The sequence below is a fragment of the Anser brachyrhynchus genome (genome assembly GCF_964034855.1).
Source record: "Anser brachyrhynchus genome assembly, chromosome: 4".
NCBI classification, from domain to species: domain Eukaryota; kingdom Metazoa; phylum Chordata; class Aves; order Anseriformes; family Anatidae; genus Anser; species Anser brachyrhynchus.
This window is the reverse complement of record NC_137698.1, coordinates 602,566-629,235: the sequence shown is the minus strand read 5'-3', so window position 1 is coordinate 629,235 and position 26,670 is coordinate 602,566. Positions and strand designations below refer to the sequence as shown.

General features: G+C 43.9%; 1 protein-coding gene across 1 annotated transcript in view; it reads left to right on the top strand.

Annotated features, from left to right (window-relative positions):
- LOC308193946 (uncharacterized protein) overlaps positions 1 to 26,670 on the top strand; it is a 257,562-nt gene that overhangs the window by 83,014 nt on the left and 147,878 nt on the right. The gene's annotated exons all lie outside the window — the stretch shown is intronic.

Sequence of the window (26,670 nt, the reverse complement as noted above, 5' to 3'; positions counted from 1 at the left end):
AAATTGATCTGTGATTATTGAATACTTTGCCTAACTACTTCTTTGACTGCATCTGACAGATATGGCAGCTTTGTGCAAGATAGGCTGTAACCCCCCCAGTAAATGAGAAAAATCAGTAGCTTCTTCAGTTTAAATGCACCTCAAAGTGAGACGGCTAGTAGCATGACCCCATTTGCCAGGCCAGTCGTGAGGAGTAGTCCTTGGACTTGCGCACTCACAATGTGAGGCTGAATGTGAAGACGGGCTGTCGGCACCCCGGCTCGTACCCCAGACACGTGGCTTGGAGGAGCTTCTGGATTGCCTCGGGTCACTCGGGGTGCTGGCAGGGTAAAGTGCGCCTTTCACTGAGGAAGAGCTTGTTTTGGTTACAGCCTTCAAGGGGTAAAAACTGTTAGTTCTTGAAAATGTAAAGAAATCTTTGATATTGTTTTCCTCTTGTGTAGGAGTGCTGGCAGACATTTTGTTCAGAGATGGAGTATTTTCTGAAGTTCTACACAATACAAAAACACATCAACTTTTTTATTCTGCATTTGTCAAAAAATAAGATGCTTCTTACCAAGTGCCGTAGAAACAAGATTGATAATCAGTAATAAACAAGAAATATAACTCATGTTTAATGTCGAAGGCTTGAAAGGGTGTTGCAATTTTGGATTTTCTGTGTCGGTATCATCTAAGGACTCAAACCAGGGCCTCAGAGTGGGGACAGTAGCAGCCTGTAGCTGATGCTGTGTGTCAAATTGGTGTCCCCTTCTCCATCCTTGGCCTGTAAGACTGTGGTTTTTCTTTTCTTCCATCCTCTATTCTATTTGCTTCCGAGAACAGAACTGTTCACATAGCAGGAGCAGGACAGGTTTAGGTGGGGGGTGTGAGGTGCCTTTGGAGAGGTGCGTGTCTTGCCTACTGCCACTCCTTCCACCCCACCATGAGGCTTGCTGCTGGCCGAGATTTTGGGTGCAGCAACAAGCTGTTGGCACCTGACCCAGGCAGATACTGATCTCCTCGCCGAAGCACAGAACGTGGGCAAAGTGCTCCCAGTAGAAGCTGCGTTTCCTGCAGTCCTCAGCTGCAGTCGTGGCTCCTGGAGATGCTGATAACATCAGCTGATTAAATGAAAGCTGCTGCTCGGCACAGGCCATGGAGCTGCAGTGCCATCGCTGGCTCTTGGTGCAGGTGGCTTCCATTCAGTAGGGTCTCTCATAGCTTTCTGGCTTCAATCGGGATGGGGCTTGCCCTTGGGAGGCTCCTGGGGAGCCTTGTCCCCTTGGGGTGCTCAGGGGGACCCTGGTTCCCCTGCTGCAGGCGGGCACCACTTTCCCAGCAGCCAGAGGCATGCCTTTGCTTCACATCAGTGAAACCACAGGTGTTCTCATCAGGAGAACAACTTTATTTTCTTAAAAGGGAACTAAACTTTGTCCTTCAGTAATTCCAGGTCTAAAGATGCTTTCTGATTGCAGTAGAAGTGGTCCTACAAGGAGTTAAACTTCATTGTCTGCTGAGATTTCAGGCAGTGTGTGTGTGGCTTTTGCCATCAAAATGCATCTGAAGACAAACCTTGTCAGTCAAACCCCAAATACGAGATGACTGGTGTGTCTGTTGATTTCTCTGATGAGTGAGTCTTTAGAGGGCTGAACGAGGACTGGTGGCCAGAGCTTGTGCATCTTCGACTTTTATTTATATGGGGGCAAAATGAATGTAGAAAATCCTTCAATTCAACAGGAAGGTTTTCAGCCCCTTTTTTCAAACTTCCCTGCAGTGATGGCTTCCCACTGCTGCTTGTTAGCTGTTTCCACTAAACTTCTGCCTGGATAATTGTTTTGAAAATGTTTTGTGGAGGTGAGGACTTAAATTTTTCAATTAGCTCAATATACAGTATCTGTAATACACAATACATAGTCTATAGGTATTGATATTGAAAGCAGTGAATGTCAGTAGAAATTGTGGACCAAAAGCACTGTTATCAGGCTCTAGTTAGAGGTCTTTGACATCTTCACCTACTGGGTTAGGTCTTTGGTGAAAGATTTGTTTCTGAGTGCTTGTGCCATATGAAGGTGTCATTTTTTAAATCCGGACTTAATACTTTCCCTTCTGAATAAATAGGTTAAATGTGCAATGTTAATTTGAGAGGACTGTGGCAGTAGGAGGCAATTGCATACAATTGGAAAGAAATATTTACGGTCAGTTTAGCAGGATCAGCTATCAGATGGCCTCTGACATCCAGCATAATCTACTAAAGAGCTAATTAGCTGTAAAAGTAGGGTGACAAGTCAATTGCATCAGCACAAAGGATAAATTTGTCTTTTTGGGTTTTGCTGATAATAAAGTCTGCTGGAAAAAGATAGGCAGAGAGCCACCTGTGTGTGAACAGCCGACTTGCCCCAAGGAAGGTTAAACGACGACACTGCCATAAACAGCAGAGTGAAGACACAATAAAGGCAGAGGATGAGGGAGGCATGTGAGCAGGTGGTGGAAGGGCTCACAGCTGCAAAGAGGTTGGGAAGCATACTGGCATGTTCTGTCGTGGTTGCTTTGGTTAGCCCCATGATGTTAAAAAGCTGCTCACCCTCAGCGCAGCTCTTGTGGGTGATGTTGCCTATACGTACAGGTGACACATTTATCTGGGGATAAAGTGAAGACTGTTTTCTTGGAGGCTCAGACGCCTGCTTCTCAGTGTGCAGCCTTATGCTCTCCAGTGCACAGCCTGCTTATTTTTGTGCAACAGTTTCCAATGGGATTTGCGAGATTCATTCCTCAACCTTACCTTCTCCATTTCTGTGTTTGTAGTCTTGAGACTATTAGAACACACCTTAACGTGGGCATAAATTTGAAACAATTGCTCCATAGTTTGGAAATGTTCCCCAGGTGATGGAGGGGAATGCTTGACCTCTAATGTCCTGCTCTCCCTGTATATACATAACATGATGCACTGGTGGCTGTGCTCCTTGAAAAGTCAGGGTTGTCCCCTGCCTCATGCTGCCTCTGAGCTTCTGGGGCTATTTCAGAACATGTTTTTTTCCTAGAAATGTACGGGGAACAAACTGAGCTACTCCACTGCCTGGTGCATGGATCAGCTCTGTCGGAGGGTGCAGCACCATGACCTGCAGTGGTTAAAAAGAGCTGTGTAAGGAAATGAACAATAAGAGAGAAGGAGCATTTACTTTGCCCGCTTTGAAGGGGTCCTTCAGCGAGTGACAGGTGAATGCGGGATGAGGTTGGTGGTTTGAGCTGGGTGAGGGCTGCATCACGTTAGTCAGCGGATAAGGAGTGGCTGCCGCTGATTGCCGCAGAGAGCAAAGCGGTGTAAGGAGTGGACAGCAGCCGAGGGTCACTGGTCTGGGGGGCACTGAGCCACCTTCCGTTACTGCTATAACACTGTTCTGGCTTCAGTACATCAGACACAAACCAACAAACCCAAACTCAGCTCAGGCCCATTTCTGAGGTTCATAACTGAGGACAAATTCCCTCTGAAGTGGAGCGGGGTTTATGGGATTGTTTCACAAAACTGGCTCAGTTTGTAATCTGTAGCTGTAGGGAAGTCTGCAAAAACCCTGAAAAACCCTTTATCAGGCTGCCTTCAGCTCTGCTTAACTGAGCTGCTTCTTCATCTGTGCATGTTCAAGCCAACTCGGGCCTTTAAGAATGCGTGGTAAGTTACAGGAAGCCAGCAGGAGCTTTGCCTGAATGTCTCGCCCCTCTTCTCTCTTGGCTGAAGTAGCTTTGGTTCAGCACTAGCCCCTTTTAATTGCACGCCCATCAAATACTTGGAAGTGGTGAGGAAGCCAACACGGTCTACTCATTTAAGGAGCAGCTTCAGATTGAAAGCTTTGAGTTTGCCCTGGTACCGCTAATCCATTGTGCAACCTTGTCTGGTCCTCAGGTCTGCAGCCTGAGGCTGCAAACCTGAAGGAGGATGATTACCCCTGGAATTTACTGGGCAAATAAGCTAACAAAATAGCTAATAGGTAGCTACTTTAGCAAGGCATATGGAGATGTGGCAAGACGAGAGCTTTTCAGTCAAAATGAAGTCTCAATAGCTTTGTGCTTCCCTTATTCATTCCCCATCTTCTGCTTTCTCCTTGCCTGATGCTGCTGTTGTACACGTGCTGGAAAGGGATTCAAAGAATCACGTAATCACAGAATTGTAGGGGTTGGAAGGGACCTCAAGAGATCACCGGATCCAACCCCCCTGCCAAAGCAGGTTCCCTAGAGCAGGCTGCCCAGGTAGGCGTCCAGATGGGCCTTGAGTATCTCCAGAGGAGGAGACTCCACAACCTCCCTGGGCAGCCTGTTCCAGTGCTCCGTCACCCTCACCGTGAAGAAGTTCTTTTGCATGTTGGTGCGGAACTTCCTGTGCTCCATTTTTTGGCCATTGCCCTTGTCCTGTCCCCACAAACCACTGAAAAGACGTTGGCCAAATCCCTCTGTCTCCCACACCTCAGGTATTTGTAAACATTAATAAGATCCCCCCTCAGTCTTCTCTTCTCCAGGCTGAACAGACCCAGGTCTCGCAGCCTTTCCTCATAGGGAAGATGCTCCAGGCCCCGTATCATCTTTGTGGCTCTCCGCTGGACTCTTTCCAGGAGCTCCCTGTCTTTTTTGTACCGGGGAGCCCAGAACTGGACGCAGTTCTCCGGATGAGGCCTGGTTTTGAGATGCCTGGGATTTTCTCCTCCTCCACTAATGATCCAGGTGATAAATTCAGGGTGGCAATTTGGAAGGGAAGGACAAATCTCCTGCGTTGGTACAAATCAAGCAGCAGCATCCCTCAAGTGTGCAGCCAGGGACTCACGGTGGAAGTGTAGTTTGGTAGTTCTGTGGTGCTGCACAGTGTGGTTTGACTTTTTGATGCAAATACCTCAACAAGTTAAAAGAAATAATCCATATCGAATCAAATTACAGTCCAGAGCTTACTTCATTTTTACAAATATTGGCAATGCAAGTTTATTTATTTATTTAACATAGGTAAATAGTATTTACTGAGGTCTGCAACGATTTGTATTGCTTCTTGTTTTTTAAAGAATTGCTTTTCACATCATCTTTTAAGATCATTTAATCAGAAGGTAAACATTTTCATCAGCTGTTGTGCAGCTGTATTTTATTCACATGTTTATATCACGCCCACCTCTGCCGTGTCTGAACGGCTATCTACCTCTGAAATGCAGGAGACTGGCAGGAAACGGTGTAAGACAATCACATCAGTGCAGAAAACATGACTGAAGATTTTAAAGGGCTTTATAGGTCAAGGAGAGCACCTTGAAGCTAATATGAAATTTGACTGGCAACCAGTGGCTGATGGAGACGGGAGGGGGACTGCGCACTTGCTCCATCTGGTGCCGGGCAGGATCGCAGCAGCAGCACGTTGTACCAGCTGCAGCCTGCTGCTCGGGTGTTCGGGGCATTGCAGTGGAGCAAATCCCTCTGCTTCTGGAAGGGCGAGTTGCTGGCAGTCTGGCAGTGTTTCTGCAGTAAAGGAAGATGCATTTGCTGGAGAGAGCGCTTCACCTGCATGTGTTTCGCAGCAGGTGCAAGACAAAAGCCATCTCCTAAATTTATTACGAAGGGAATTAATGGCAGTGATGCTTTGCTGGATTTAAAAAAAAAAAAAAAAGGATACGATATTGAAGGCTGCATATGTGGATCGTTTCTGCAATTCTTACTTTTGAGCTTTAATTAAAGAACAATTGAATATTTAGTCTGGCCTTTGGTGTGGCACGAGGGCAGCCTAGCTGGAGATGAGGGAATAACTTGGTAACAGGTCAGCAGTGTGACCCTATAAACATAACATAACTGTAGGCATGGTTCAGTTGGACTCGGGCATTGATGGAGAGCCGGGCACCTAGGAAAAGTGCCTGAATTAATGGATCCTATGACTCCGTGGTGACTAAATGGAGAAGAAATAAGTGGGACAGACCTGGACCTTGCTTATACAGCACAAGGTGGCAGAGGAGGGAGGTGCAACGGGGCCAGTTCAGCCTTCCTGGGTGCCTTACCTTCCCAATTAAGTGTGGTCATCATGACCCAGGAACACTGAATGGGCGTCCAAGTTTTCCCAAAATTAACCAGTTCAGTAAGTGTATGACAAGAAGACACAAAACCTTAAATGACTGAATATATGATATCAGAATACCAGGAGGGCAATAAACGAGGCGTTTTAGCCACCCCTTCCTGTCATGTTCACCATAAAGGAGGAAAGCTAGTTCGATGCTCACTATATCATACCCTGACAAAGCTTCTGCGCTTGGCCAAGTGCTCGCCATGCTTCCTGGAACGCTTTGCCTTTCAAATCAGCAAGCAAACTGCTGACTCGGCATCGCAGTGTTTGCTCTACCTGTCCTCAGCAGGTCTGCACGAGCTGGGGGGAGGATGTTGACAAAAGTAATCGATAGAGTAAAGAATGATGAACCAATGAAAAGGATGTGACTGAAAGGCCACCATGGAGACCACAACAGTCAGGACGGTATCATAATTATAATTTTTGGAGATGGTAAATTAAAGTGCTAGCCCAGAAATAATAGGATCAATAATTTAAACCTTGGAAAGTGTAAGGTTATAAAAGAAGAGGCCAAGAGCAGTAACTGTTCTGCACAAAATGCTCTGTCTACTATTTAGTTTCCCACATAATCAGCATCTGTAATGCCATCTTAGTTCTGTTTGCAGACTCTTTCAAATACTGATTATATGCCAAAGAACTTCAGGGTGTGGGGGGAGAAGGCTTTTATACGTGGGGATTACAGACCGCAGGTTTGTCCTGGCTTGCGTTGCTGTCAGCTCCTTGTGTGACCTTGAGCGAGTGGTTTACTGCTGAATGACTCGTTTTCCAACTGGAAAAGGGTAGTGCCTTTCAGAGGCTCGCTCGGCAGGTACTTTGCTATACTTGTGTGCATGGGGGCTACTATAGGTGTGCATGGGGGCGACTATAGGTGTCCACGTGCAACTTGCTGGGGTGTATCAGAACAGTGCACGTTAGGTGTACCTCTAGTAAAGCTCTGCCTTCATGTGTCCGTGTTGGGAAAGGCAGCCTGGCCAGTCCGTGAGAAGTCCTGCTTCTCTGGGACGAAAACAAAGCCTGGCTACTGGTAGCACATCCTGCCCGTAATTCACACGGAGGGTGTCAGTCAGTAGGCTAAAACGTCGGTAGGTACATATGTCAGCGTACGCAACATAACATTGCTTTTCATTTCACAATGAAGGGCGTTATTCCAGGGATGGCAGCATTCCTGGTATCCCTGTGAGCTTGCCTCGGAGTGAAGCGTAGCTCCTGAATATAGGTCAGAAAAGGACGTTGTTATAACCAGTGTCCTTGATGGAAACTGATATGTGCTGAATTTGCAGAAAGCCTGAGTTCAGTGTCATCCGTTTTCAGTATTTCCCGAACAATTGATTTATTTCACATTATTAATGAACTTTGCAGCAGTTCCACTTGTCAGGCCTACTCTGCAGGGGTCAATAATGAGAGGAAACCTGATGTTAGTGGATCCAGCTTAAGTGATTCTGTCATGCTAACGATTCAATATATCAGGACAAATGTCAGCTCCTTCCAATATGTTAATTCCTCTGATCCTATTTGCATAAACTACAGTAAATGAAATACAAGTTTCCCCTCTAGGATAGTTAATGGAGATTTGTAACGGATTTTTTATTTTGTTAAGTTTCCAAGAGGAGAATGGGAGCTAATTCCAGAGCATTATATGTGAGTTCACATGCTCATTTCTTCATCAGCAAGATGGTGGTCAGAATTTAAGAAGTGTTTAGACCATGCGCTTAGTCACATGGTTTAAAATTTCGGGTAGACCTGTGCGGTGCCAGGAGTTGGACTCGATGATCCTTATGGGTCCCTTCCAACTCAGGATATTTTATGATTCTATGGTATGGGAAGGATAAGACAGACAAAAGCTAACAGCATTTGTGGGAACTTCTCATTTCTACTTGGCAGTGTCTTGTAAATACAATCCCTGCTGTTGCTTGCGGGACATCCGACTGCAGAGGGACAGAGCTCGAGGTCCACATGCGTGCAGGGATGGAGCACAGCAGCACGTGCTGACCACTGCTGGGAGGAGGAGCAGGAGGCAGGGATTTTTCTTAGTGTTGAGTTTCGGATACAGATGGCTGGTTTAATCTCTACGCTTTAACGTGCTATGAGTGAACCTGAGCCTTGTGTAAGACGACCGTGTTCTTGCCAGGATGCTCCACAACTCGGTCTGGGCAGGCGATTTGTCACCACAGTAGGAGCAGAGGACATCTTGGAGGTATGGAGAGTGCCTGAGCTGGCCCGGGGAGAGGCAGTGGCTCAGGCCAAGATCTCTGTGAGCTCCAGGGTGCCTTTTGCAGCCTGGCGACTGTCTGTGTCCCAGGCCACAGCCACGCTAGTGGCTCAGCCCCAGCCTCAGTCACCTCCTTCCTCTGCTCCCCATCGTCCTGGGGAGTCCAACAGCAAGCAATATCTTTCACAGACATTTAGGCTAATGATTTTTTGGTTTCCTAGACTCTGAAATTTGTTTGTCAGCCTCCTTGCCCTTAGCGTGAGTCGCATGCTCTGAGCGAAGTGGCTGTGTCGATAGACGGCAGGTGCACACGAAGCCAAACGGGCAATAGACCGAGAGCTGTGGTTGTGTGCCAAGGCGATGAACAGAGGATTGGGTTTAAGCCTGCTGACCTTGATGGCTCCCTTGATCACTCCTCCTGCTGTGATTTGTGGTGTGATGAGTGCACACATGATATAGGAGGCAGTTGGACAGCAGTCCATAGCAAGTGTGAACTGAGGCAGAAATAGGCTGGAGGCAAGATAAAGCTTTACCTGAATACGAGCCTTCAACGAGTGGGTTCACCTGTGACAGGAGTGGCAAGGGCTGGACATACACTGTACCTGACATTAGGGCTCTTGGAAGGGGATGCTCTTGAACTGAGCAGGCAGAGGCAGCTGTGTTCTCCCTCCTGTGCTCAGAATAGAGGATTAACCCTTCAGATTAGTGGACAGGGGAAAGTATATTTTCCCCCAAATATTGCCCAAATCTGTGTCCTCCTGGCGTGAAACTGTGTCAACAAAGCACTCTCCCTAGCTCTGCACTAGCAAGCTTCCTGAGCATGCTCTTCTGGCTCTTGGCTGTTGTCTTCTGCTGCTTCTTCTCAGCTGCTCAGGCTGATGGTGTTTCTGTGTTTAGGGCTGTGAATTGATTACCTGAGGTTCCTACCAAGTTGCTCAACATGGGTGAAATCCAGCTCCTGTAGCTTGCCCCTGAGTTTTCCACAGGGATGACCCCATCTTCTCCTTACACAACAATTCTGTGTGCAACAACAGGCCTTTAGGGATACGAAGATAACTCATGAACATTGAAAGTGGATAATCGTTTCCGTGTATCTTTGTGACACAGATGTTACTTGTTCTCCCGCCCTTTCCTGTGGCCAACATACTGACGTCGTCAGTACCTGAAGATGCTACATTTCAGCAACTTAATCCTGTATTTCCACCAGCAATTTTAGGGGAGGTCTGTAAAAAGAAGTCTCATTGGGGTTCTCAGTCAGTACTATGATTCTATGATTCTACTTGGATTTTAGCAAGATTTCTTAATTAAAAAGGAAGGTTTGGTATGGTACTTCCTCTGTGCACTGTATTTTTGACAGCAGCAATAAATAGTTGCGATACCAGTGGTGGCAAAACACCCCAAGGGGAAAGCAGCCTTTCCCACAGTGTGTTAAAGTTGCTCAAGACAAGAAAAAAACAAAAAACAAACAAAAAACAAAACAAAACAAAAAAAAAAAAACAAAACACCTAAGCAGCTACTGCTTTGTTGTCTTCCACTTCCTCTGTGTATGAAATCACTGTGATAGATCTGCAGGAAGAGATTTAGTTGCAGATGGCAGAGGTCAGTGTATTGTGTATTCAATGTAGTCAATAATAAAGTCAGGACTTATGCTAACCGAATGTTAATAACGAATCGCAAGGACCTTGGAAAGTCATTATGTCTGGTCATTTGCTTCACAATATTGCTCCAAACAGGCTCTGGAGGCCAATGCAAGGGGATTAAAAAAAAAATGATTTGGAGGAATGAGGGAAAGCAGAAAGACTGAAAACAGAAGGTTTGCATGAAGTGCAACTGCCCATTGTAAAAAAAAGGTTCTGAGGACAGTTGGTACACAGTGAAGGAAACAGTATTACTGCACGAAATGGCTTCTGTTTCTGAAGCCCATCCTAGCAGTCCTTCGTCCCCTGAGACTTCTGCTGGCCCAGGAGGTTGAGGCAGAGCTGTCCGTCTTTGGGATGAGGGCAGTAACCTTAGCTGTGCTAAAACAGAAATAACATCAACTGCGAGCAATTACATGATTACAGGTGAAATAGACACAAAAGAGAAGTGGATTGATTCCTGTCACTGTAGACACCTGGTCAAAATTTTTATTTTTGTTGGGATTTTTGTGGTAACAATTCAGGATTTGCTATGAGCTCTTTTTTCAGATTGTGCTCAAAAGGAGAACCCATCATGCTGCAGTGTGACTCAAGCCAACAGTCTTTCCTTCTTCTGAACCGACTGTTTATTATCCCCTAGCGTAAGTGATCATTACTTTGCCCCCCCCCCCCCCCCCCGCCTTGAAATAACCACAGCGGGAACAAAAAATTCCAGCTCTAAACTGAGTCATGGATTCTGACCTGTACCAAACTACCTTTGGAGGAATGCTTCGTAAAGGATTTTACTGCTGCCCCTCAACTTTATTTCCCAAGGCCGCTAATGATGCAGCATCTTCCGTAGCATTATTAGAGCAGTTGGTGAGCACATGGCTCCCGTTGTTGCTGTGTGATGTGAGGCTTCCTGCAAGTCTTGCAGTTGAAGCTGCAGTCCTTATTTCAGGGAGTGATGACCGGCCTTGCAAAATACCTGGTTCCACTACTTGTTCATGCGTGATGCTGTCCTTGTGCCACTGAGCTGGCCTCCACTAGTTAATTTATTGCAAATGCTTATAAAATGTGTGTAGAAGGCAGATAGGTCTGTCATAAATCTGAAAGAAATAGCTTAATGCTCTTATTGTTTGCTGTCTGAGTCCATGGGCATAATGCCTGTGTTTTCATTATAATTTGGTCCGAGGGTAAGAGTTCAGTAGACGAAATGGCTGGTTTTGCAGTAACATTCCAGTGTATTTACAGAGGAAGGAGCCAGTGAGGCTGTTAATGTTGCCCTGGATTCCGTTCCTGGACAAGTTTCAGGCTGCTTGTCAGTTGTGCAGTAGTGAAGAAGCTCATCTCATTTGTAAATGTGCTTTACTCAGTGAAGCTATGTCCACAGCTGAAATGAAGCAGCTGGAATATTAGAACAATGCAGCCCAGCGAGTGACAGGGATTCTGTCGGGATTTGGTCATTTTGCTCGTCAGGCGGTGTCAGATTTGTGTAGCAGTCTCTGCTACGTTCTTGTCCTCCTGAGCACGTCTGTGACATGCACATTTTAAACATTGCTTGTAATTAAAAGAAAAAAGAAAAAAAAAAGTGCAATTCCAGGTTAGTTTGCCCAACCCACCTTGGTCCAGGTGTGAAACCAGGTAGTGATCTAGCTCAGTGTGCTGAGGAGCAGGTGGGTTCTCAGCCTTTCCTCTTAACGTCCTTTGTGTTAGATCAGTTTGAATAATGGTCTTGAATAAGAAAATTGGAAAAGGATAACTCCCAAGGACTCATCCTGTCAGCGGTCATCAGACGGTAAATACTAAGAAGTGGTGGAGCAGTTATTCTGTAACATATGCCTGCTAGTTTCATCCTCCCTGGAGCAGTGCTGGCCCAACACAGGTAATCCTCAAATGTCACATCCTTGTTACATTGAACAGCCCTTGGGAAATGCCCTGCATGTTCACCTAAAGGGAGTAAACAGAAAATCCAAGAGCTGCCCCTTAAGAAGTTGATGGCAATGCCTTTGCCACCATTTGTTACTGCTCAGAGGAACATCTGCAGGTTATTCGAGCATCCCAAGAGCTGAGTACTTTACGAGTGGAGCTTTCATCCAGCAAAATATGTAGTTCCCTTATTGCCCATACAGTTTTCTCAGAAGGAAGAGCGTGGAGGCTCTGTGTAGCAAAGAGCTTTTGTTGTCATCAATGATCTCTTCTTTGGGTGCTTTCACAGATAAGGCCTGGATCGTATTGCCTGGGAAAGGCTGTGAGAAGCTTTAATGAGTGTGTGCGCTCCTTCCTTTTTTGCACAGAGATCCTTCATTTGTTAAGGAATTGCAGTGTTTCAGAGTTCCAACATATAAAGGAATTGCATTTTTAACAAAGTCTAATTCTGCACAGAGATTAACTGCCTCCTTCTGCTTAACCCCAGGTTGAATGACGTGTGTGGTGATAAAATGTGAAGTACAAGTGCCTCTAATGCAGTCAAGGTATAGAAAGGGGATCTAGCTTTTGTCATATCATAATCATAATACCTTTAATGAGAATGTGGCTGTTAAGTCTCAGATGGATATCTTCTAGCTCAGAATAAGGATATGATAGCATAATGCAGAACTTTTTAGGAAACTCCCGCTCTTTATTTTTTTCCCCGCAGGACATGTTGATGACAACATGTTTAAGCTTTGGAGATGCAGCTGAGTTAAATCTGTAGCTTCATTGATTTTAAAAGTATCCAATTTACATGAGCTGTGGTTCTAAACCAATATCAAGCTCTGCACCAACCCTAAGTTAACGCAGAGAGCATCTCCTCACTTCGGTGAGGAAGGACTCAAATAGCCATATGAACATTTCATATGCAAATGAAAATTAACTCTTCACAATCCCTCAAGAAGGCTCCAGTTGTCAAACTCCTTTTAGTCTGGGAAATTTCCCTTCACCTAGCTCTACTCCATGAAGAAAATATTTCCCTCTTCCACAAAAAAAAAAACACTGCATTGAAACACTGCAAGATGCAAGAGGCTAATGCTGGGCATCTCATCTGTGTCTGAGTTGTGAATGCAGTCAGGTCCAGCCCTCCCAAAAAAGCCATACAAAGCGTCAGAATGTGTGATGGGATTCGTATGCAGCACTTTGTGTATCAGCACTCCCTGTGCAAGATTCAAATGCAAGTTTCAATTATAGTCCTTTTAAAAACGTTTTGAAAATGCTGCTACTTCATGCCTATTGATTTCCTTATTGAAATCAATATTCATATAATGAGGTCTGAAGCATTTCTGACCCATGTAAATGCAGTGAAATCTTGTGGGGGGCAGGGAACACTCTGGTAATGGAAATTTAGGGATTTATCTTAAACCTGCATGAAATACGGGCTCTTGAAAGACTTCTAGTAGGGCAGAGGGTGCTTTGGTATACTTAATTTTGACCTTGATTACATAGACCTTTTTAGGTATGAGACAGGATCTTTGTTTATGCAATCACTTTGCAATAAGCAATAAAGTATATCGAAGCAATAGTTATTTTACAAATTCTATTTTACAAAACAGAGTAAATCCTTGGATGGTACAGTTGGTCGTGACTGCTGCTGCTGCTGGTCTGCTTATGGCCATCTAACTCTCATTTAAGAGTGTGGCATGAATACCATCTACTTCTCAAAGGCGGTGGTTTTAGTGGCTGTTTGGCCCCCTCACCAGGAATGTACAGTTCATCAGTATCATGAGTTTATCTAGCTTCAGTTTCTGGTAATTATATATATATATGTATATATGTATGTATTTGTTTTTGATAAAAACTAAAGAACTACCTGCAAACTTCTGTTCTGTGATTAAGTGATGGTATTATTCCTTCATCCTGTCTTACCCTGCTGCTGATAGCTCTTAACCTGAAATCCATGTATAGGTTGAATAGCATGGTTCCTAAATAGTTTTGTGATTATCATTATGCATTTCTAAGTTAAACAAGTGACAGGATCAGTGAGGAATCAGAAGATCCATGTCTTGTGGTGTGCCTCTGACTTCCTCCTTTGTCACAACTGGGGATATTTTCACTGCCGAGTGGTTCAATGCAGAAATATTCCAGCATGCTTCTGATGCGTGGGTTTCCATTAGGAGGTAGATAATAGAGGTACCTCCATCTGTAGGCCATATATATGTAGTTGGTATACCCAAAAACTGCACTCAGGAACAAAATTAGCAGCATCTATTAAGCCCCATTCTACATGAGAGGTTACAGCAGGAATAACGTTATTGGTTACCTTGTACGGTGAGATAACAGTGCGGTGGTACAATATTCAAGCTATTCCTAAATATACATAGGTGCAAAGTTGTCAGAATTCATTCAGGGTGGTGCAAAGACACATCTGACTGTATCCTGACTGAGAGTAGTGCATTAGGTATAGGGGACTTGATTGTTTTGGTGCCTTGCCTAAGTACTGCGCGATTGGATAACCGTAGATTTAATGTCTTTATTTGCTGCTTCAGAGCAGGTAGCTTTGATTTCGGTGGTTTCCATTACATCAGGCTAGGCTAAATGTAACCTAGAACTAGTTGAAGACGGGAAGAAAGATGCTGAATGGAATCAAAAGGGATATTCTTGTTCTAAAACCAAATCAACAAACTAACCCAGCACCTGTCCTCAGCAGCTGGGCACTGATTTGTCAAAGCACAGCAGGTTTCCCCAGGGGAAGTAATCAGAGAAGAAAGGAGAATGGGATGGCAGAGGTACGTGGTGGCCAAGCAAGCGGTTGTGGTGCTACCGGAGGAAGGCAGCCTGGCTTTTCCCCACCAGGGATTGCTCGTCAGTGGCTCTCACTCAGTTGCCATCAGTGATCTTGCCAGCACGTACCCTCCCTGTGCCGTCGCATCAGGTACGTGGGAGGGCTCGCACAGAACAGAAGGCTGCCCTCAGCATGAAGTGCAAAAAGGATGAACTTGCAGTGAGTAAGTGCAAAAAAGGAGAGCTTGGGATAATTAAAGAACTGATCTGACTCTCATCCCAGGGAGGACTGGAAGAGCGTGACTTGCTTAGCCTAGCAATATTCAGAGGTGATATCATTGTTTTCTTATAATTCTGTCAGGAGAATAAATCTCTGAAGGAGAGGCTACTGTCAGCACAAACTCACAGCTATCTTTTTAAGGGTTGGGCCCTTAAAATGCCTTGCTAATGCTCTTTTCAAGAGCTTCACAGGAGCTGACTGTAGATCCATTTGATGACGCTGTTGAAAGATAGGCTGCAGAGAGATTGGTGTTTGCTGTTTGCATGTGACTTAGAATGAAGAAAGTAGGATGATCCAAAGCCAGCACAGGGCTTGGTATGGTTTGAAACACTGGCAGGAGAAGCCTGGGAAGGTATTTCTGAGGAGCTGCTGGCTGCTGAGGAGTGAGTGAGTGCCCAGCAGGACCCGTGGCTCCAAGATAATTAACGCTGTTCAAGACTGGGCAGGAAGCACAAACCAGAAGTTTTCAGGGAGGATGGAGCAATGGCAAATAATGCTGCAGAGTCCGGGATCGGGGCCACAGGGGAAGAAAGTCGCTGTGTGGATCTGAGCAAGTCAAACAAGAGGAAATAACCCTAGTAGCAATGTATCCAAGCTGGTTATTTTGTTTACGCATGCTGCTAGAAATCAAGCTGTTTTCCTCAATTAAGCATGCTTCAGATGGTCATGTCTGCTGCTTTTGTGGAACATATAAAAAATAATTTATCTGAATTTATCTGACATGGGCTGTGCTTGAGCCTCCCATGTGCATCTCCTCTAGATGCTTGAATATCCCGTGTCTGAGAAGCTGACTTCAAGGGCTGCTAGTTACCTGCTCTTAACCCAGTAGCTATTAGGCTTCTCAGGGGCAGGGTAGGCATCACAAGCTTTTGCCTTGCATGACAATAAATGTTAGAGATTTGGAGGAAAAATAGCTTTAAGCCTTTTTTGGTAATGGTAGTAGTTAGCAGGGGAAAAGTTTACTGAAGTGACTGAATTAATAAAGACAAGTACAGCAATTCCTAATGTATTAATGTCAGCTTGTGAGTAGCAAATGTTGAAAATCATGACTGATTTTAATGTAATCAGGAAGTTTGCCTGACCTGGTGCTGTATGGCAATACAAAAATCATTTACTGGTGTCAAAGGAGGCACCTGGCAGAACGGATCTCACACAGAAGCCTGGCTGGGACTTAGGTAGTTGATTCCAAGCTGTGCTCCGCAGAGCTACTTACAGAAGCAAAAAGCAACTCGGAAGCTAAGTCTGTTGGTAAGTTTAAATTCCTTCTGTAGGCTTCTGCAAATCGAAAAGGGTAGGGACAGAGGGAAATACTCCAAGTGTGAAAAACCAAAGAAAATAGAAGATCACCAGGGGACTAGCGATTTGGTGGCAACCAATATCATCTAAACATAAAAAAGAAAGTTACCCAAGATAACAGGCGTGGTGTTTGCTCTTGAATTACATTTCCTAGATAGATATAAGCTTTTGTGTAAGATTGACTCGCATTGCTGTTTTTGAGCAAGGTTTCAGTGGTACCTGAAAGGCACTTGAAGGCATGATATTGGGGACTGAAAGATAACTGGAGCTAATGGGATCCAAAGCTAGCGATGAAATTTGCACCCCCAATGACTGTTGTCCTACTTCTTAGTTCTCAATCTTTTGGCTTATGTTCTTAGCTAACACTGTCTTGCCTGTCTTCTAAAGTTTGGTGTTGTGGTGTTGATTTTCTGTTTGTTTTTTTTTTTTATCTCCTCCCACAAAGTTGTTTGCAGAGCAGTTCTAAGCTGGGTGCAGCCTCTAGGGATGGACCTGCTGGAGCTACCCAGGCAACAGCGACGTAGCTGGCGCGAAGCCTTGCACGGGCACTACTGAACCAGCCAGCAAAACAACTCGCTTTAAAAAGCTGCAGATGCTAAACCTGGGGCCAGTCCTTGAATCTCAGAAATTAAGGGACAAACTTGCCAAAATGCCCTTAGGTATTTTTGAACGGCTAGCAAATGTAGCTATAGGTGTTTAATCCCAGAATCCATTTAAAAGGGCTTAAATCCATACATATCTACAAATGATGAATTAAGTGGATCAATTTTGCCTTATGTGTATTCATCACCATACTGTTCATTAGCTGAACAAAGAAAATAGCTTCAAGATTTCAGATCAAGAGTCTATCAAGGCTTGGCAAGCTGTACAACTTAGGCAGAAGCGTGGCCTCATGGGGCAGGAGTGCTCCGGCGTGACCTTGAAAGCATGGTTTTGCAGGACAGTGTGGGCAGGCGTGTCATGGCAGTAGGGCTGTGGGGAAGTGGAGGGGCTTGGTGGCTTCCTCACCTGAACAGTGAAAGCAGGGCAGTTCTCCGGGGTTGGCCCAGCGCACGAATGCCCTTACAGAAACAGAATACCAACCTACAGTGAACTGTGGGAAATGCTAAACCTTGCTGTCGACCCTAAAATATTTTGTTTTGGTTATCTTTAAATACTGATGATTGTGGAGCAAAGCATTGTTTTGGCCTGGAAAGCAAAAAAGCACTCAAAAGCTTTTGCTCCAATCATTTTGAAGGAGAAAAAAAGATTTCTGCCCGAACCAGATGCCCTCTCTCTAGGTTGTGCAAGCTTGCTCAAGGGAAGCATGGGGAGGAAACAGAAGGGGTTGAGAGGAAGGATTACTATTCCTCTTATTGATGGGTATCAGCACCACCAGGCTACAGTATACGATTAGCTGGCATCCTGACCACGCTTAGTTCCTGCCCTGCTTTTAGATCTTTGTCTCTATATCGTATTTATCCAGATCTGAAATGTGGAAAGTTTTTTGGAGAACCTTTTAAGAGGTAAACTAAAAGAGATGGAAAGTCTTGTAACTGGAGCTTCTCAGATGCTACCTAGGATGAAAGACAGTCAAAATCCTTCAGCAGTGTTCAGGCAATTTAACTTGATTAGGCATCAGAGTGAAGCTCCCTGGGAAACTTTTTCCTGGTATTTCCAAGCTTGTTTTTTGAACTAATGTGTAAAAGTAGGTGTAGGCAACTGTAAAGAGTCTGTCAAGCAGACAGGAGGCTTCTCCACGGATCTGGTGGGTAAGGTCAGAAAAAAAGAGCAGTTTTGTTAATTGTTCTGATGAAGTGCTGCTACCAGGAGGCATTAATGTTTATCCATCGATATCTGTGCTCTGCAGCCACATTACAGCTCAACCAATGCTCCTCCATTTCATTGTGTAATTCATCCCACCATCATCACAAGTTTGAACTATGCTTATAACCTCAGCTCCCAATATGCTGAATTGGCGATAAAATCAAAGTGGGGGGAGAAATATTTTTTACAAAGAGCAGACATTACTCCCTTTTGACAAGAGACAAATGTTTCATTCAAATGCTGCATTTCGCATATTGGAAACAGTAATGAATTCTTGTGCACCTTTCTCCCTAGTTCACAATGTCAGCCCCAGGCATAGAGGCACCTCAGGCTTTTCTTACAAAATTAAATTTAATGTTACACCCTCCAGTGGAATGATGCATAAATCAAGTGTTTGATTTGCATGGACTCTACTGAACAGCCCCATTCTGTGCAAATATAAACCCAGTCTTGAATATTATGTCAGGGACAGGAACAAAGTAATCTAGGGTTTCCAATGAGAGTCTGGTACCAAGTGTAATTCAGGCTGGTATTATGTTGGTCTCATGTCAAGGCTGTTATTACAATTCTTAGCTTTTACCTCCTTTTTTTCATTTCAAAAGAAAATGTTTTTTCTGACCTTCTTGTATTTTGGCAAACCAGTATTCACCAGTGCTGTTTATACACTGTTGTCTGCGAGGAGCTGAGATGGAATTGTCGGAGGCTTTTTGTTTTTACTTTTCTCCTAGATGAGCGGTGAGGGTAGCAGGATCTAGGGCTAATAAACCAGGGCAAAGCAAAGATGATCGTGGAATAAATATGCAAATGGAAAGAACAAGATTAGGTGGCTTTTTACCCTGTTTGGAAAGAGGCTGCCTTCCATGTGAGTGTTTGGGGGCATGGACTGGGTCAGCAAAGTTAAGTGACTCGGAGGCAGCAAATGTATTCAGCTTCAACATGCAGATGTATTTGCATTCAACACGGTGCAGATCCATCTGCTGGACTTCCTCATGCAGCCAGGCCATTCAGTGCTGCACTGCCATTTATTTATTACAGATGCATGTTCGTGATTTCTTCATAGTGGCGATTATTGTTTTACTCCAGGGAGCTGTAAATACTGCTCCTCACAAACTCAGCTGAAATGCAGATCACCTCTGAGGCTAATGTTTGAGATGCTGAGTTTCTGTCTACCCAGTAAGGTTTTTCTATAGTACTTGTGTGTTTGCTGTATTGGGATGGGGCTTCTCTGTGCACCTAAATACATCAGGTTCTCATGCATCCTCCTCTTTGCCACCTCAGTTAAGTGTAAGAGCTCATCCGTCTTTCTCGGTAGGTGCTGCAAAGTGGTACCCTACAGGAATTCATTTTATCTGTATATTGGTGAGGATTTGCCTCTGAGATCTACCGGTCTCAAGGTTACATTACAGAGCATGACGGCAATAGCTCTTAAGATCAAAAGAAAATCTACAATTAGTTCACTGATCAATAGATCGGCAATCTAATATTATCAGTCTTGATTACAATTGAATGATGTCCTCTCCTCCAAACGGGGTTTTACAGTAAGTGGCTGCATGTGTAATAGTTTAGTAAACCTGCTTTCATTTAGTTTCAGAAATGAGGCCTCCTTTTATTTACTCAGACTTATGCAATAACCTTACCTTGGAAAAAACACTGTCCTCATTTTATAACATAATACTGGATGCCTAATATTTTTTTTTTTATTTTTAGCAGAAGGCATACAGTTCTCAGCAGCTTATTCTATGGTTTAATTGTGCCATTTGGTTCTCAAGAAGCAGAGCGCGGTTTTCTTTGATCAATCAGTAATTAGCAGGAAATCAAAACTCCATTTTTTCCAACTTCTCTTTTCTGAAGGAGGCCATCTCCTTTTCAGCAGCAACCTGGAACTGGCCGGGAACGTGGCAGTCAATGGCAGTGCTGGCCTCAGGGGCAAGAAGTGGTGGAGTTAAGACCCGCAGCAGGGCGAGGCAGGCTAAGAGGAGGGTAAGCCTCAACTGTGGGCAGGAAACTTTGACTGTCCAGGGATCTGCGTGGCAGCATCCCATGGGAGGCTGCTCTGTAGGGTAAATGTGTCCAGGAGAAACCATCTTCAAGGACAGTCTTCCCTAAGCACAGTAACCTTTCATCCGCATGTGCACAAAAATCTGCAGGCGAGGAAGGCAGCCGGCCAGCAGGGTTAAACAGAGCAATCCTGTTTAAACTAAAAGGAGGGAGGAGAAAAAGGCCTTTGGGAGATACAAATAAGGATGAGCTACTGAATGTCCAAAGACATCACCCATAAAATTACTAAAGGATAACTAGATATGTAGACGATATGTAGACGATATTTAGACGATATTTAGATATTTAGATAATTATCAGGGCAAAGTTAGTAGTGCAAAGGCTCTATTGGATTTTAAACTGGTGTGGGATGTGAAGAGATAAAACTAAAACATGGGCTCCCAGCTGAGTCAGGTGGGCAACAAGTGAAGAAGACTAGGGAAAAGACTGAGGCGTCTGATGCTGCCTTGGCCTTAGCCTTTGGCAAGGTAGGGTTGCAGGACAGGCTCAGGGAGGGAAATGCAACCTGCGGGAGGGGACTGGATTATGGGCTATTAACTGGGCATGGACAAATTTCTGGGACAGGTGGGATAGGAAAAATAAAAACAAAGATCTGTCAGCTATATGGATCAGAAATGGTCTTTCTGTGCATCCTGTGAATTAAGTGTCCTTCTGACTGCAGAAAAACACTTTCTGCTCTTAGCATTGCTTGCACTATTGACCTTTTGTGTTTGGTACTTGATATCAAATCTTGGGGCTCTGTACACCTTAGCCGTGGGTACATCCGTTAATGGCTAATGGTACCAGTGAAGGGAAATTACATACCTGTCCCAGAGCAGCCACGCTGAGGTCTGGATGGTGTGCTCTGTGCCCACAATGGGCTCTAGAAACCTTGGGCAACTCTTCCCAGCCTTAAGTATTCCCTACGATACTCCCATATACCCAGAATCACCCCTCCTTCTGTCAGTGTGATGCTAAATCTTTGCCTACATTGTTAGAGGTTTTAATCTGCTGGTATCAGTGTGTTCTTCAAAGGATGCTGCGTGAGAACAAAGAGCCAGTTTGTTTATTGCAGGTAGATCTTGCCTTTTGATCTGAAAACTGAGCGTTGGATAAAGCACACTGTGTGAGGGCCTATGCCTGCTTGAAAGCACGGGTGAAGCAGAACGTGTAACAACACCTGTGTCGAGGGGAAGCATAACACTGGATTTCACTAGGGGGCCTGGAACGTGTTGCTAATTATGACTGATGAGGTCCATTGTACAGCTGAAGAGGTCTGCTGGAGAAAGGGACTTAAAGTCACCAGTAAAAGAGTGTATTTAGCTGTACTGGGGGATCATCACCCTCACCATCCAACTGGGACTGACTTTGTGGTCTGTTTCCTTTGAAATAAGGGCTGAGTTACGGGTAAACAAAATGCATAATTTTAAAATACTTTTACTAGCCTTAATTGAATAAGAAGAAATAAAATCCAGCCCAGAGTATGTCACATACCCAGCATTATAAAATGAGAAAAGTGTTTTGCATCAGGCTTTTCCAACTTTATAATGCACCAAAGAGTAGATCTTGAAATCGATTGGAGCTCTTAATTTTTACAGTTTGTACTATGGATAATACCATTTGTGGAAAAACAGGCTGCCAATTTTTATGCAAATCAGTATTCGAATATTTTTACTTTCTACCTGCCTGTAAGTCCCAGTAAGGTAGATTTGGAACATGTTGCCAAATTCTTGGAGGGCTCTTACAGAGAACGTGGATTAGCAGAGCTAGTTCTAAGCAGGGCTTGGGCTTTTGCTGCCAGTAAAACTTCATTGCTCTTGCACTGGGGATGATGCACAATTTGGAAATGGTGCATTTGCACTCAGTCCATTGTCCTGATACAGCATATGTTCATCCTGATTTATCCATTTTCCCATAAATATCTCTGCTGGCCATTGTCAGGCACAGGTTTAGATGAACATCTGGTCTAATTGGGTATGGCCCAATTTAATTAAAAACCTTATGATTGTCATTTGGCTGCCCTTTAAGATAATGCTGTCATCTTGAAAGACCTACCTTAAAGTGTGGTTTTGTATTGTACAGAAAGTATTATTCACAAACATCCAAAGTTTTATTGTTAATAGAGCCTTTTAGGAGTAAATAAAAGTTATGTTGCTTTAGGATAGTTTGAATATACCAGTTCATAACTGGGATACCTGGACATCCCTGACTCTTCAATGTGCTTTCAGAGATCGTTGCAGCACCTACCCATTCTCCAGTCTTGTATCCGAGGGGCGTCGCACAACCCATGACGTGTATGGTGAGGTGTCAGATGGCTGTGTGTAAAGCCTCTGGAACCGTCAGTTTTGAAATTCAACCTGTCAAACATTTTGAAGGTGTTGGAGAGGCAGGCCATGTCTATGCACTTCCAGGTTCCTTTGTTAGCTCGCCTCTTTTCTCTTTTTTTTTCTTTGTTTGTTATGGTTTTAAAAGGTAAGAGTTTGGCATCTGGGCTTTGACAAGAGCACCCTTCGGTAAGGGCCCACACAATAACCCTTCCTCCGCAAGAGTAGAAGTTCTGGTTCAGAGGAAAAGGAAGCTTGATCTAGGATCTTGTAATGCACTTAGAGATCAGCACTGTGTCAGATTTCTGTTTGTCATCATCGTGGTTAAGGGAGGATGTGAGTGGTGACCCTTGTCTTGATTGAATATGTAATAAATAATGCCGATGGTGGGAATGTATTTTAATCAAGGTATGGGAAAAATGCAGCTTAAAAAGGTAACATAGAAAAAACCCTCCAGTTTTATCCACTACCTGCTAATGTAATATCATAAAGCAGCAAAGGCTCTCACTCTTAATACAAATGGGGAGAATTCAATTTACTTCAAAGAACAACCTTAATAACATCCTTGGAAGGTCCGACTTGCTTTTGAATTTTCTGTATGAAAGACGATCTAGTTTAGGGATGTCATTTCTAATAAGTTGGCTCTAAGCTGGGAACCTTGAAAACAGAAAACATCCCAATGTGGGCCCGTAGGCCCCCGAGCTTCCGCACGCAGCATCTCAGCGATGCGCGTAGAGGCACGTGCTGGTGCAGCTGGTTGATCTGTGTCCCCGTAACCAAACTTCTTACTGCAGACAGAGCATCATCCTTCTAGCTTTTTTTTGAGGTGGTCTTTAGCATGCCAAACCAAAGACTGGTTTTTAGAGCTGAGAAAGAACTTGGCTTGGGCTAAGGAATCATTTTTTCCCTCAGCAGTTTCCATATTAAATTATTGTGGCAAACAACTGCAAGGGTATTCAGCGAAACAGGTACAAAATACATCTCCCCAGCTAGCTCCATGCCTTTTCTTTCTTTTTTATTCAGACACGAAGACTAATGAATTGGGAATGAATGCAGTGGTAAAATCCAAATGTGGAGGATATTTGCTGTCCTTGCTAATGGGAGAAAAATATAGTACACCATTGGCCTAAAGGCTCCAGCTGTGATTCCTTTGTAACTTGGAGTGCATTAAAAAAGCTTCAGTCAGCAAGATAAGTTAATTTTTAATGACCTTTATAAACTGTTTTAGCCTGAAACTCAGGAGCATCTCTTTAAGATTAAATGTTTAAATCCTTTTAGTTTGGGACTGCTCAGCATCTTGAGTTCTCCTTTGTTTCAGAAGAAACCTCCAACATCCATAAACAAATTCTCTTTGTGACAATTATCCTCAAACCAAAGAGGAGCTAACATGGCACTCTTAGATGGTTAGTGGTTCCTGTCTCTGCAATGCTAACCTGTTCAGAGAGCTTCTGTCCCCTCACTAAGAGCTCCCACGGCGTGCATCGCCACCGGGGGCTGTTCCTTACTTGTGCTTACTGGTGGGGGAGCAAACCCAGCTGTCACCTTCCCATTCATCTGACCTACCGCAGCTGTTCCCTGGACAAAGACCTTCAAGAAAAGGACACTGTAAGAGGGCGAAGTGGGTCTGCTTTGAGAAACTGTACCAGAATCTAAATGGTTGTAGCGATCAGATAAAACAGGTGAGAGCATGGCTAAAATGTCAGGCAGACAACTTCGCTATCAGCTGCTCGGCCCCGATCTGGTGCCTTCATTTCAGCGTGCCTCTGTGCGTAGTCTGTGCATCCTTTGTTGTATTAAAGGGTGGATCCTGTCTGTGAGATCAATAGCCCCCAAACAGACTGCTGCATTTCGGTGCAGCTTGTCTCCTATGTATGCAAAGCTGTTCTCTCCATAGTGTGTGGGCTGGGTAGTTTGTAAATTAAACTGCTTCCATTGTTCCACTACTACAGCGTGCTCAAAAGGACAAGAGCAAAACCACAGCAGTAGAAGCCGGGGTGGACTAGGTGCTACATGCCGTGCGTTTCCCCGGCTTAGGGGATAAGTCCACCTAAAGATTCACTGTCCAGAGCTGGATGCCTATGTTGTAATCCCCCACGTACATTTCTGGGTACAACAGAAGGAGTCTTCTAACTGGAAATATTATCTTTAATCAATGAACAATTATAAGTGGGAAAAATCACAGCGATCAGGGAAAATGTGCTTTTTCCTCAGATCAGATCAGAATGTGAAGTCGGGAAGAGTATCGTAAAGTCATACGCCTTCTTCAAAATACATCAGTCTAATGAAAATTATTATTCCACATACAAGCTTCTCTTGCCCAGTTGTCCACACTAAACATGGAAGCAGGCCAGAAACATTAAAAATGTTTCTGGTTTTGCCATGCCAACCTAAATGAGATGAATTCTACTTGCTCTTTATGGTGACTGAAGTGATGAGCAGCTATCCTGGAGTGCATTTGATTGCATTGGACATGAATAGTGCAGGGCTTTTCTTTTATTTAGTTGTGTCAACTTGTTGGTGTGTGAGGATGGTGTTTTGCTACCCATTGTTACACAGTAGAGAAATAATGTCTGTATTAATCGTCCAATGACTTGCAAGTAATTTACTTATTTGGTACATTGAGATTCCTGCTTTTTGTTGTTTTGAAGGATGTAAATATGAACCCGTGGTTGCTATTTAATTAATTTATTGGCAATTTATGGTTTGATAGCCTCATTTGATGATGCACAAAGTGAAAAACCTACTTCAGAGTCTGAATACAGAAAACAACACCAAGGCTCTGCACAGCACTAGCAATAAATAAGTGTGAATGTTCTTGTGGAAATATGGTTGTTTACAGAAGTTTCTTTAATTAACATACAAAAAGTATCTCTGAATATGATTGATTCAACCAGGCCTGAATAGTGCTTATAGTTTCCAGGGGGATTCTTTAGAAAGCTGAAGGCCCAGAAAAAATGTATGGCTGAATGAATTTCTGCAGAAAACTGTACTTTCCGCATGCTGCTGAACAATACAAAATGCATTATTGATCATATACATGATTGTATGAAGGTTAGTGAAGGGGGGATACCCTCTGTAAATTTCCTTTGATCCTGCTAAATGTTGTTACGAGAGTGCTACAGGAAATAAGTGACTGTAATGATTTTAGAGTGGCATTATTGTTGGCTGCAGCAAAGATGAAACGCTGCCTGTGTTCCCTTAGCAGACTTTACTGTAGTGCCACCATGAAAGATCTGAAGATCATTATTTACTGGAAATAAAAGAACAAGGCAGAAATCGATTACTATGACACTAGATTTATGTCTCCATTGTACTCTATATACATCTCCTATTTGTTCTAACTTCATGGAAGGATATTTAATACATAATGGAAAGAGGCTTTTGCTTTTGATTTATTTTTTGTTTATTATTTTTGGCATTCCTTGGAGAAATTCTGGAAATCAATACTTGGATGTGTGCGTGGATGCAGGTAGCGGGAGGCAGTGGCAATTGATGTTGCAGTGCATCTTTGCTCTGACGTGAAGATCTGGCATGCACAGAACTCAGTTGTGGCAGTAGAAAGCACTCAGCTTAGGAGGGGACAGAGCTGTGTTTCATCTGTCCTTTGACGCATACAGGGATCCAAGAAGCATAAGTAAATTCATGTGTGTAGCAAAGCTGGAAAAACGATCCTGCTGTACTATTCGGTTGCGAGTGTAAGTGCTAGTTGTATCAAGATGAGCGGTGGCTTAAAATGTCTTAAAATGGGAGGGGACAACACAAATGCTGAGCAAATTCAGGTGAAACTGTTTGAAAATGAATGTGGCTTTTATTTCTCTTCTGTTTTTTCCACCTCTTAGGAGGTCTGTAGTTCACTTTGCACATGCCCCAGTTTCAGCTGAGCATTTTAACGAACCGCTGGAGTGTGGGAGCTGTAATGTCAGCGGAAGACACAAAGAGCTACATGTCTAAAAACAAATACACAAAAATACTGGGATTTAAAAACAAACAAACAACAAAACCACAAACAAACAGACCTAAATCTGGGTATTGAGGTCACGTGCTGCAGTAAAAATACCTCTTGCATTAGACCTTAGAGAAGTTTGAAAGCAAGGTCATCAGGCTACCCAAATCATAGAATATCCCGAGTTGGAAGGGACCCATAAGGATCATTGAGTCCAACTCCTGGAATAGCTTCTGGAATGCCTCCTGGAATAGCTTCAAATACCTTCTGGTAAGATGTAACAGGTAAAGAGGGGATGACATTTAAGATAGGATCAACTAATTAGCTGGTAACTGCTCAGGCATAGATGAAGTGGTGGGCTCTGGTGCATTTCTTGTTCCAGAGGAAGCAATGTGAGATATTGCAAGTCAGAGGG